The sequence below is a fragment of the Lasioglossum baleicum genome, chromosome 14, assembly GCF_051020765.1.
Source record: "Lasioglossum baleicum chromosome 14, iyLasBale1, whole genome shotgun sequence".
Classification (NCBI taxonomy): Eukaryota; Metazoa; Arthropoda; class Insecta; order Hymenoptera; family Halictidae; genus Lasioglossum; species Lasioglossum baleicum.
In genome coordinates this window covers 6,740,362-6,752,893 of record NC_134942.1, presented here as the reverse complement: position 1 = coordinate 6,752,893, position 12,532 = coordinate 6,740,362, and the positions used below count along the sequence as shown (strand labels likewise).

The window sequence follows — 12,532 nt, the reverse complement described above, 5'->3', positions numbered from 1 at the left end:
CCGGCATGTAGATCGGACTCTAATTGCAGTAGAATGTCGGTAAGACACTGTACAATAATCGCGACGCAGCTAATTTCGCATTCCCCGCGGTGACAAGCTCCATCGTGTTGATCACGGTTGAATATAGTCTGCGATTGTCACGGGGACCGTGGGCGATCCGTCAAGGTGTCGCTGCGGGGCCGATCCGGGCCTTATTTCGCCGTTTCTGCGCGGCGTTGTTATTGTTGTTAATAACGCGTGCACGCGTCCTCGATGAATATTCAGGGCTCCGCGGGCCACTAAGCGGGAGCTTCATCGTCTATGGTGATCGTCGGCCGGCTAATGTTTCATTCATGCCGCTTTCGCGTCCGTGTCCGCGAGTGGGTCAATTTTCTATTTGTTGTCGGGGCGCGGGCCAATAAATTCTCGAGCGGGACGCGCGTGAGTTCCGCGCCTGCGGACCCGCCGGCAACGCCAACGAAACGAAACACGATACAAAAGCGCGTCGCGCTTCGAACGCCTCTGTGCGCCCCGTGAAATACAATATTCATCCGCGCTTTCACAAAACGAGCAACGATCGAGCGAATTTCGTGGAACGCGTCCGTCTTCCGCGTGTCCGATCGAAAACACGAAAAATCGAACCGGGAGAAAGCGGTCCGACGTTCCCACGAACACGAGATCCAACTTTCTGGGAGGATCCATGGGGTAGAGTGGGCGTGGCATTGTTGCCCCCAACTTCCAAACATCTGGGACAGTGTACATAACTTGCTCATTCTTTCACGTGCGTTCACAATCGACCTTCAGTCGAAGGGCGGTGCCACCAAACAAAGAAGGCGTGGCTTCCCTAGCTCCGAGCTCCATCGAGCCTCACCGGTGCCCCAGAGGGCAACGAAAACCCCTGTCCGGTGTAGAATGACCGTCGTGCGGGTTTCGTTGAAATTTAATGGTCGTCGACACGGTATTAGGTCATTACTAAACGCGTGTCGGTTTTTCTGTGAACCAGCCGCGACAACGGCGACGAGGACGAGGACTTTCACGCGCATACATTACACCGGTCCGAAAGAGCCGCGCTGTAAACACAACGCGTTTCGCAACCGGTGCTGCAACCGAAGCCAAGACTACGGCCGCACGGGCCCAGCTATCCGGTAATTTGGAATTTCGGGGTATTCTTTCGCGCTTGACATTATTCGAAAGCGATCCGGCGAGCAGAGTGGGGGAGCCACAAGAGTTGTCTCGTTCACTGGTAGCTCGTGTCGTTCGTATAACTATCGCCGCGGGATCCCTCGTTTCTCGACGTTGAAGAATTTTCTCCACCGGTAAGATCATGCTTAGGGTTTGCAATCCCGCAGAAAAAAATGTCCAAATTATAAAACAAAATTTTCATTTTCGTGTGTAGAACTTTGAAAATATCGCCGTAAAGAGTAAAGAGTATTAATCGTTCTGGAAGAAGCTCGTTCAGCCTCTACACTTATAGCTCGAATAGTTAGTATCAATGCAACGTCGACGTAGTTGATCGTACGCGTCGTCATTCGCGGAATTTCGCATCACCTATTTAAGAAATGCGGGACCAAAAAGTGACGCGGGATCCTGCGGGATCGACTGATCTCTTGAGCGATGTTATCGTTATTGCAGAGCGCGCCGGTGTTTGTTTCTGGAAGAAGTCGTCAGCGCCGTGCGAATTGAATTGTTCGGATGACTGATCTCTCTCGAGGATTCCGTAAGATTCGTTTCTAAAAATGGTAACGGGAAAAAGGCGACGCGTGAGAAAGCTCGAGAGAGCTGTTCTGACTTTCTGGCCGCTGCAACTGCATGATTACGGCCCGTTGTTGTCCGTGTGGGACCCTCGAGTGCTGGCCGAAGGTACTTCACCGGTGAATCACGCGTTCGAAACGCTCGACACTAAACTTCTGTGTTTTTTGATCGCGACGTAGTCGCGTCGGGGACCTTCGACGGTGCTGGGTTCTCACTGTTGACGGGTTTTTTCGTGCGAGGTTTGCGAAACGTGAAAATAATTCCAAAAGGACAGTGTCTGCACACGAAAGTCTGAACAGCGATGCCACGCGGACCTTACTCCGTGAAAGCCTGGAAGATTAATGATTTCACGGTGGAATATCGGGCCGTCCCGATAAGTTGGCTCGGTTTCTCGCGATCGATCATAATTTCACGTGCGGTTGTTCGCATCGTCGAGACGCGGGGGCCCAGTTTCCGAGTAGCCCGAGGCCCGGGAGTCACGTTAATCATCCTCCCCGTCTTACGTACGCGCCTAAGAACAATGACGACCAATTGTCCGTAATTAGAACGGCGCGTTTACCGTGCGGAATCGAGCGCAGCTGTTCGCCGAGCGAAACGCGCGAGCAGGCCGTCCGCGTGCTCGAAAAACTTTTCGCGAGGAGAGGAAACCCTCTGAATATTTTAGCAACCGAGGAGGACAAGAGACCCGGAGACGGACCCCCACCAGAGACTCTACCAAGACTCGAATCGAAGTCGGAGTGGCCACGGTGCCTCGGCTCAAAGCTAATGCACCCGGCGCAAGATGGAATGGAATGTCCTTTGTGAACCGGCTGTTTCACCTCCATATATGTACTCGGCGAGCTCGCTTAGCTAATGTCCCTTGAACGAGGCCTGAAAGCTGTGGACTCCGACGCGTTACATTGTGACCGTCTTTCGACCAATACACGCGGTGTCCTAGAAATACACTGGGTCACCGGCACTCCACCAAAAATTCGTCTAAAGCGGTCCATTCCTGCGGAGATTCGAGCCCTTTGAAGCTGACGCTGCTTAGCCGCGAGCCCACATAACTGAGTTGCCTTGTGCAACGTCATTACGAGGCTGCAGATCTTTATGCAAAAATGCTGCACCCCAGTTGCAGCCAAACTAGAGCGAAACAAATTGATTTAGTTACTTTACTTAGACTGCTGGCGTGTTGCTATATGCAGTCGTTAATATAATTTGCATTGCCATATAGTAAAATTAATAATTTTATTCAAAATAAGTACCATTTTTCTAAATTTGACAATTTTCCAGCTAAAATCTGCAGCACTTCATGCAATATAATAAGTCGATTTATGTACGAATATTCCGGAAAAAATATTATGTTTTTAGTGAAAAAATGTCGGCAGTCTTAGGGTTGACACGGTTCCAAGCGCCATCTGCTTAAACGTCTTAAACTAAATGTAACGTATATTCTCGTTGTAGAAAATTGTCGACTCGACTAGACACCGAATCAGCTTCGAGATCGGATCTTACGTGTTTGGTTCGTAGAAACGGGTTCGATCCTCGTTGAACTTGCGCGGTCCCGCCCATGGCAGGTCGGCGGGGTCAATTTTTCGAGATCCGATCGAAGGATCCAGCGGCCACCGGAAGAGCAACGATTAGGATTGCTAAATACCCGAGATAAATGTGGCGAGCCGCTAATTAAGGACGCCGATAGATCACGCTTCGGCGGCTAATGTCGAATTTTGCATACCGCCAGCACCACTCTGTGCCGGCTCTCTGTGGGAAAGATCGATCGCGATGCAGCAGCAGCCGCCGCGCCGGTCGGCTCCGCTAATTATAAGAACCAACAAATTGCGAGGCAGACGCGGAAAACCGTGAGTCGAAACTATGCAGACGAGAGGCTCCAGTTTCGGAAATAGAATCGATCTCGATCGCTCTCGAGCGCACGGTGTAATATCGACGGAATTGGCGCGCGTTCCTAATTAGATAGCGAGGCTTTACGCGGAATCGCCGCGCGTTAAACGGCAATTTGTTATGCGATTAACTCGATTACGCGAGACCGAACAATTGAATTGCTACGGCCGCGGCGGCCCTGTTTGACAGCGAAATCCCTGTCGCGTAAGAGGACGCGACACGATATTTCATACCCGAGGACGACGGGAGACAATGAGCTTTGTGAGCGGAGGATAATTATCGGTCTCGTTCTTCGATCAGCTTCGGCCGGCTCTCATTGTCTTCGTGCCTCGAGGCGCGATAGTTGCTCGACCGATCGCCGCCCGTTCGTTGTGAAACCTGGCATTTCGTGGTTTTTTTCGAATTCTGACGAACTCGAGCTGTCGCACACCCAGAGCTTTGACATTTGATAGTTTAAAAACGATAATGGGAGATCGTTTTTCTCTTTCGCAGAAATAATAGCTTTTAACGACACCGTAACACGAGACGCGAGCGAAGGTCGCCATATTGTTTCCTTCACGACGTCCCAGCTCAGATTTTTCACATTTAACATTCAGCAATATATTTGAATGGCGAACTTGATTTTTATTGGAAACGTTAGACTTCAAGTGAACAATTGAATAGAAGTCAGATCAAAGTAAAATGCAAAAGCAAAAGAAGGTTCCCGAGAAATAATGGAGGAATAATTTGTCGCGAAGATCGTGCGCCATCTTGCGGAAGCTGCAGTGCCACACGCGAGCATTAGAAATTCAGAAAATCCATCGCGAGACATAACAGGAGAAATGACTTTCGTCGCTCCTGTTTCACGGTGTGCGCGAACGGAAAAGAGAAGCGCCGGAAAGAGGGAGAGAGAGAGTGCTCGCATTCGCGTAACGAGCCGATCGAATTACTAAGAGTCGGAAACTGCTTAGGCTAATTTCATCCGAACGACCAGTTTTCTATTTCTCCGCTTACTTACTGCGACGGTGCGTTGAACCACGCACCTAACCCAGACCTATATAGTCGCTTCAGGAAGTTCAGTCGACTGTGACACGTTGGAAACGAGGAAAGGGTGGCGTTTCATCGACTTCCTATTAAGGGGAAGAAGCCAGTCGATCGAATTTCATTCCGCTCGAGCGAGCCCGGTATCGCCTCGTTATCGAATTTCCAATTTCGAACAGCATTTTCAGCATTCCTGACCGATCCTCCATGCACTAGCGAGAACGATCTCGGTTCCGTCAGATGTTCCAGCGAGAGACGAGAGCGAGCAATAAAAATCGCGACGTCTCCAATTGTCGTATTTATTAGGGGTACCCGCCCACCCCTATTATTCATACATCTGCGGTGCCAGACGCTGCTTCCACGAATGAATCGGATGAAGCGGAACGGTGTCGAACGGCATCGAAAACTAACGCCGTTTCTTTTCGGCCGTCGCGACGGGGATCGTTAAAACGCGCCAGCGGAACGTATCGCAGACTTTTGCCCGGGCGAAAGTTACGTTCACTCGTGCGTTTTTTATTCTTCCGTCCCGTGGAAAGGTGGAAAGAATAACAAATGGTCCGCTCTCGGTTGTGATCGATGGTGTGTCCCGTTGCTCTCGGATCGAAGGGTTATCCGTTCAAGATCGGCCGTCGAGAGCGCAGAATTCGCGGGGATCGGCCCGGTTCCTTTGAACGATCTCCGATCGACTCCGTTCGCCGCGGCGTTTTTTCGAACCAGTTCCTAATCCATCGAATCTAACCATCCCCACGATAGAACGGAGCCCCACCGTCTAACGAATCTGTGTCGCGGCTTCTCGAGATTCCTCGACGGGCCTCGTCAAACAGTTGAACGCTGCGAGTTGCGTAACCGTGCGCCGTAAAACGGCCCCGAGTCCAGGACGAGGTGAAATTTGTCAAGGAAAAAAGGGCGCGGGGAGTCGGTCGCGTCACTTTCACCGGCGCGGCGTCAGACATAATTCGGCCCCGTGGAACGAGCATCACCGAAATAAACCCGAGTCGATTTTTCGCGGGACCACCTAGCCGCCGAGTCGCGCCGGTTTCCAAAAATGGTCGCAAAGCCGCCCGCCTCGTTAACCCACAATCACGAAAGCCGGTCACCTCTTTCCAGCCACCTTCTCGAGGCCCGCAAGTGGACCGAGTTGGCCCGCGGTCGACCGCGGTGGCCCTCAAGGTGCAAGTTCGTCGCCGGAACCCGTGAAACGCCGCGTCGTCGTCGTTGCAACAAGTTTCGGAATGAAAGAGTGGGTCCATTTTGGACCACGACGGGTCATCATATTAACCCTTTGCGCTCGGAGCTATCTTAATTCGAAAATTAAACATTGCTTTCGACCTAGGATAACTCCATTCTATTTCCATCTTTTTTTAAAATTTATATAATACCTCATACAATACTTGAATGTTTAGTAGTTGATTAGATACCAAAATATTTGATAATGTAAGCAATATTTTGAATAATGGCGAAGCAACTTTTAGTGGTGACTGTGAGTCAACTCCGTTGGATAAGAATTCGATCCAGCCGATCGACCGCATCCACAAATAAGTTTTTATCGGGAAGACGAGCATCCTCGAAAGAATTACGTCAACGGGGTGCCATGCCGGGTAGTGGCCATTTATAGAACAGCGTTACGTGGGGCCGTGGACCCCATAATCCGAATAAGGGTTAAAGGATGCCTTCTGCGCCCTCTGGCTGCTTCCTTTGTGTCTCTCGGCTCGTTTCTTACGTTCCGTTCACCCTTGGACTCTCTTCTTCGTCGTCGTTCCTCCGCGTTCTCCGATCTATTGTCTCCCTTTTGTATCCTCGTATCTCTCTCTTCGCGGATCTACCGTCTCTCTGGCGCATCCTCTTTCTCTGCAACCACCGCGTCTGATCGATTGTCTTCTTTTCTCTCGAGCGCCGTCTTCCTTTCTCCGATCGAGTCGCGGCTCTCTTTCTCTCTGACAGCTCTCTTCTCTCGCTTGCTGGGGGATCTTGGCGGCGTGGAACGGCGACGCGAAGTGGCGTCACGACGGAGAAAAGGAGGACGCGGGGCGCCGCGGACTGGCGCCGGCCTGCTGCACGCATTTTTCCGCGTCGATCGGTGCCGCGGCATGGCACGGCACGAGGCTTTAGCCCGCTTTCTGGGAGAAGCTACGCGCTGGCACGTGACCAAGCACCGCCCGATTGAATTCCACTCGACCGACACACCGGATCCTTCGGATAACAGGTTGTCGCGATTAAGGGGCGCCGAGATACGGCACATACAACATACTCCGCGCGTAAGACTCTCCGCGATCGAGGAACCATCGTTACGCCGTGCGTTAATCCACGAGCACCAACGTCCGAATCTTGCGGATGTCCATAAGAAATTTGTTGCCCTCTCGGAGATTGACGTGAGTGTCAACTCTCGGAAAGTCCTCTCAGGTGAATTTTATGCGTGTAGCTCTCAAATGAATTTCGATAGTTATAAGAATACTCGTGAACAGAATGGATGCGCGAAAGTTTGCTGCAATTGTTGCAATGTACTTAATCAGAAAAAAGAAATATTCTTCAGAGGGAAAATGCAGGACTAAACCGTGGATAGTGCTTGCGGTCGGATCTAACTAATGAGTGTATTGTACAAACAATACTACTCCTCGGGCAATATTTAACAATATATAATAATAATAATTTGGTTAATTAGTCTTTCATGTGTAAACATATGTATACATATAATGTACTGTACTGCGCGATGTACCGTACTCTCAGATGGACACGTGCCTTTAGAATGAACGATCAAATTTTCTAGAATATTCAATGATGTTGCACTTCATAGTGTCAACATGAAAAAGCTAGATACTCGTCGAACATCTGAGTATTTTCATTGTCGGTGGATTTTCAAGTGCAGCGACTTCAGCAGCACGTTTCACGGGCCGAGGAGTGGTTTCGGGGGCACGTAGACGGACCTTTGGAAGGCGCGATAACGGGTGCCGTTCAAGCGATAGATCTCCCCAGCGTGGAAAGTACGTATCCCGGCTCTCTCGGGTTCTAAATAAAGCGTGTCGGGACATTTTCACGCGAGCGGCGATCGAGGCGTGCACGCCTCCGCCGTGAGCGCCGCTTAAACGACACGAAATTATATGTAGTTTCGTGTCCACTCGGCCGCGCGGTGTTAAATAATCCTCGTAAATAACAGTAAAGCTGCGGGAACGAGATGCTTTATTAGCCCCCCGGGAACTACCGTGGCGCGGCGCACGGCGTGTGTGTAATGCTCTCGAAGGGGCGGGCCTGATCGGAGGTCCGATTTTTTCGTTGACCTGTTCCAGGGAACTTTAGCGTGTGAAATCGAGCTCCGAGCGGCCATTAACGTCGCGCCCCCTGATTGAATACGCACCGGCCTGTAATACACATTAACGCGGTCTATCCGACGTTGACCGATCGTCGCGTTAACAGCCCGCGATCTATACGGACCCGATCTGGCCTGACGAGATCGTCTTCGGTCGCCGGAGATGAGGAACACCTGGATCGATTAGCGCCTAAAAATTTAGATGACTTTAGTAGAAATACGAAACACTGACTCTGTTAAAAGTCGAGAGCAACGAGGTCAGAATATGTATAGTGCTCAGAGCCTGATACCTAGATATTCTAGGAAATATAATTGCCCTTTGGGGCACTGTCCCGGCTCCACCCAACAAAAGAGCAACTAAGCCACCCCCCACCGAGGGCGTTACGCGAACTGTCAAAATGTTACCCTCGAATTGAAATACGTTCACCCAACTCGTTCACGTTTTGAGAATCAGCGTCGCAGAAGTAGTCCGGAGCGGAGGATCTCGTTCGAAGATCCATGGGCGTTCCCAAGATCCCAATCGATCGTAACGGACCTTGTCCCGGGCGTGTCACTGTTCCGGCGCCGAGGATGCACCCGGCTCGAGGCCAGAATTCACCTGGAGGCGGGAGCAACCGTGAAAACTCGGGTTCCACGGCACCAGAAGAAGCAGGTTTCGAGTGTATCTTCGACAGAGGCACGGTGTGTGCGGGAGAGGAGAGGAGAGGAGGAGCGTCTAGTTTCTTTTTCAAAGGAACGCTCTCCCGCTCTCGCATACCGTGCCAATTATTCCCTGCACGGAAGTTCCACGGCCTGGCCTGAGAGATTGATGCAAGTCGATGCACTCCGCGCTGTACATGTTTTATTCATACCTTTCACCGGGCCCCCGATAAGAAAATTATATTTAAACCGAGGTACCCGGCGCCCCGCGATGTCGCGGGAGACAAGAAAACAACCGAAACGTCCGCCCCTGTTCCACGAGGCGGTCCCAAATCGGGATTGAACGGTTCCGAATCGATACGCGTCGCTTCTCGACTCGAGTTAAAAAGATGCATCTCTCACGGGAACCGTCAGACATTCTAGGGCGCCGCACCGCCGCCGTCGCCTGTTCGAGGATGAATATTACAGGAATAGGTCAACAGGATGCACTTTCAAGACCAATTCGTCGAAATGAACTTTCATGGAGATAATCGGCGGTGGAAGCGTGCCGAGCGCTCGCAATTACTAATTATTTCTACGGAACACGTGTTGCATAGAGACCTATGTTACACGCGCGAGATCCGACACGACGTGGATGCGTCTTACGTGCATTCTTACGATCATGGGAGCCGCACGCTTTGCCATTCCGCCGCGAGAAAGTCTTACGATTGAGAGCAGAGTTCACCGGGGCTCTGTGCTCGCGCAACGGAAGCAGATTTATTTACAGAATAATCTTCTGGATGGCTTTGAACAGCGACGACGTTCCAATTCCATTAGCTCGAAAGGCTAGGCAGGGTTCTAGCAGTTCTAGAACTCTAGTTTTTCATCATTCTAACTGTATGGGCGGGGCCAAGGGAGCAGTGGGCGTGGTTAATCGAAAAGAGCCTCGTCTGTTTAATCAACTCGTAATTTCAGGAACTGTCGTGTCACAATTCTAGCAATTTAATGAACAAATCTGTTCTTCTAACTTTGATTTTTCTCTACAATTTATGTTGATGAGCGGGTTTAGGAACGTGGGGCGTGGTTCTCTCTCATCGAAGAGCCTTATCTGTTGAATCAACTTGCAGTTTCAAGGATTATCGTATTATAATTCTGGTAATTTAATGAACCAATCCGTTCTTCACTCAGATTTTTCTCTACAATTTATGTTGATGAGCGGGTCCAGGAACGTGGGCGTGGTTTATCGAAGAGCCTTACCTGTTTAATCAACTTGCAGTTTCGAGGATTATCGTATTATAACTCTGGTAATTTAATAAACCAATCCGTTCTTCTAACTTTGATTTCTCTCTACAATTTATGTTCACTGTTGGCTCCAAGAAGGCAATGGGCGTGGTTACAGAGCTCGTGGCTCCTAGCGAGCGGAACCAGTGCCCCGGAGGGCAATTTGCGCTGATGCACAACGATCTAGCATAGTCTAACGCCGACGAGTTCCCTTGATTACTCAGTGGAGTCGATTAGGAGCACTATGAGTCCCGTTAGCGTCTCTCAGCGGGTTCTTCCCGGCGGACGAAAGTACTACGGAAAGTGCATCGCGTGTTCCGGTGATTCACAAGCGGTGTTCGCCGCTGTAGGGCCCCGGTGTTCTCGAGAAGGACGCCACTCTTTTTCCTCCGTGTCTCGAATTCCTCGGCCGTGAACAGGGCTCCGCGGCCTGAGGGAACAAAAACCGTAGAAAAAAACCGATCGGTCGGCCACCGCTGCAGCTAGAGCACCCGCAGTGAGTCACTCTCGGTGACTGGCTCGTTGTAATTCATTGCGATGATTGAACTCCCCACCATTCCTATACCCAGTACGGCTTCATTCACATTGGAGGAACGATGACCCTGGACCGCGAGCGTTCCTCTGCGGACCCTAACGGGATCCTTGCAACTTCGGTCGTACATTTCCAGCGTGCACTTTGCATTTCGATCACCGAGAACCGACTCTTTCAGCTTTTCAGTAACGTCATTTTAAAGGAGAACATCAAACTTTGTGTGCAAGTATTTTTCGCGTAGAATTATTCCGTGGTCCCTGCCGAATACAACGATATATTTTTTGGTAAGGTTGTGAACGTTTAAGCGCGTTGGAAAAATATTTGAATTACGGGACTCCGACTGGAAATATTGCAGTTCATTTCAGAGGCAAGATTCGCCGAGACTCTCGCATGATTCGCATGCCGCTCGAACGGTTTAAATCGGGTCAAGCATCAAGGATTCCCGATGGAGACTCGACGCGGCGACGTCTCGGACAAATTGCACGATAATCGTAACCAGAGTCTCGGGACGACATCCTCTACGTCGCGATTTGTTAACCTTCTCGTTACGTGGAACGGTCGCTTTACCACGCGTTGTCTCGCGTCGCACGCTCCTCTCATTTTATGCAACTGCGTTACACCCGTTGAATGATTAATAAGGCCGATAAGACTCGGGACTTGGGCGAGCGGGGTCCCGAGAACGAGTTCCCCCTCGCGTGTCGCAAGTGTCACGAAATTTGGTAATCCCTGCGACCCGTGGACCCGCCCCTCGATCAACTTGCCAAATTCTGCTTAGATTTACGCAAAGTCAGGGAATCACGGCACGGTTGCGTAACCGCTCCATTACGGTTTTATACTCGGATTCTAAGGATTGCTCGCGGCTCACCGTAATTTCGAGTAATCCGAAACGACCTTACGTAAGCCCGATTCTATTCAACCGCGGAGGGCCGTCGTTAATTTCTACTCAGGTGCATTTAATTCGTGGCTCGACTCTCGAGGCTGTGTGCAACGGTGTTTAGCAACTAGCCTCGCTTTTTACGCGCACTTTGCAACAAATACTCTTGCTAATATTTTGTTACAGATAGTTCTTACTGCGCTACAATCGTTGTACACGGGCCTCGCTGTTTTCTAAACTGCTCCACGTAATTCTCAACGTCTTCGTTCAACTGATCCGCTTATATCCGCTGAAAGAAATAATAATTTTCAGTAACTTCGGTGACTGTTTCTCTCCCACGTTGTCGATCTCCATAAAATTGCCCGGGAAAACCTTGCACGCAGACTTCCTCGCGACGAGGAGGATCGTCGGGAGAAAGAGACAAGGCCGGAAAGAAGATCGCCGAGACTGCAGCGTGCAACAAAGCGCTCAGGAATCCGGTGGACGGTGACACATGATTTTTATCGGGGCGATTGTGAACGTCGCTTTAAGCCGAGCGGCGTTCGTCGGCATTCGGATCCGTCTATGCGAGTGTGCCACTACTCGCTCGATTCCCATCTTCGCCTCTCTCCACAGTGGCCAGTGTCTACCTGTTGCTCGAGCAGCGAAGGCTACGCTAACTGCTTCTCTCGAGCGAACGTAGTTCCACGTTTTCCTCCGAAACAGTTCGCGCGAGAAAATCGATGCTCCCAGTAATCGATTCACGACCATTCCGCGAATCGTCGATCGGTGGATGCAGTGATCGTGACGGATGTGATCGTTGAGCCTCGTTGAGCTCCAATCAATCGGTCCCTCGGTGGACCAAGCATCAGTGTTCGTTGCCGGATCAATCTGGACGGGCGGTGCATGTGCACACGCCGTTCGACAAGCCACCGGTGAGTCTCTTCAAGCTCGTGAAGCTTTAACACCGGATTAACGCTCCTGGAATGCGTCCGAGGAGAACCGAGCCCTTCTCGTTGACTTGGTGACTCGACGAATCGAGTCGAGGACCTGCTGAATAGAGCATCTTTGTTCAAGTTGAAACAGTGATTTTGGAGAAAGATGTAGTCACTCATCATAAAGTCTGTCGAAGACCCCGTGCTTGGAGCATCGTTAGACCAATCTTTGCAATATCGTATCGTTAATTTTTGGAAATCTATGATCCGGTATCAGGAAAATCTATGATCTGGTATGTGGTCAATATTGCCTTATAAATGTGGCAATTTATTTTCCATAAATGAATTTGTATAATTTCAATAGTTGGAAAATATAGAACCGG

General features: G+C 50.4%; 1 protein-coding gene across 3 annotated transcripts in view; it reads left to right on the top strand.

Moving 5' to 3' along the window:
* Nucleotides 1–12,532, top strand: part of Gefmeso (Guanine nucleotide exchange factor in mesoderm) — a 49,199-nt gene that overhangs the window by 18,042 nt on the left and 18,625 nt on the right. The window contains exon 1 of one of the 3 annotated variants that reach the window (XM_076438310.1): nucleotides 17–12,149. The exons of the other annotated variants lie outside the window; for them this stretch is intronic. The gene's annotated coding sequence lies outside the window, so the exon portion shown is untranslated. Of the gene's footprint in view, nucleotides 1–16; nucleotides 12,150–12,532 lie in introns of those variants that run through there. 3 annotated transcript variants of the gene reach the window in all.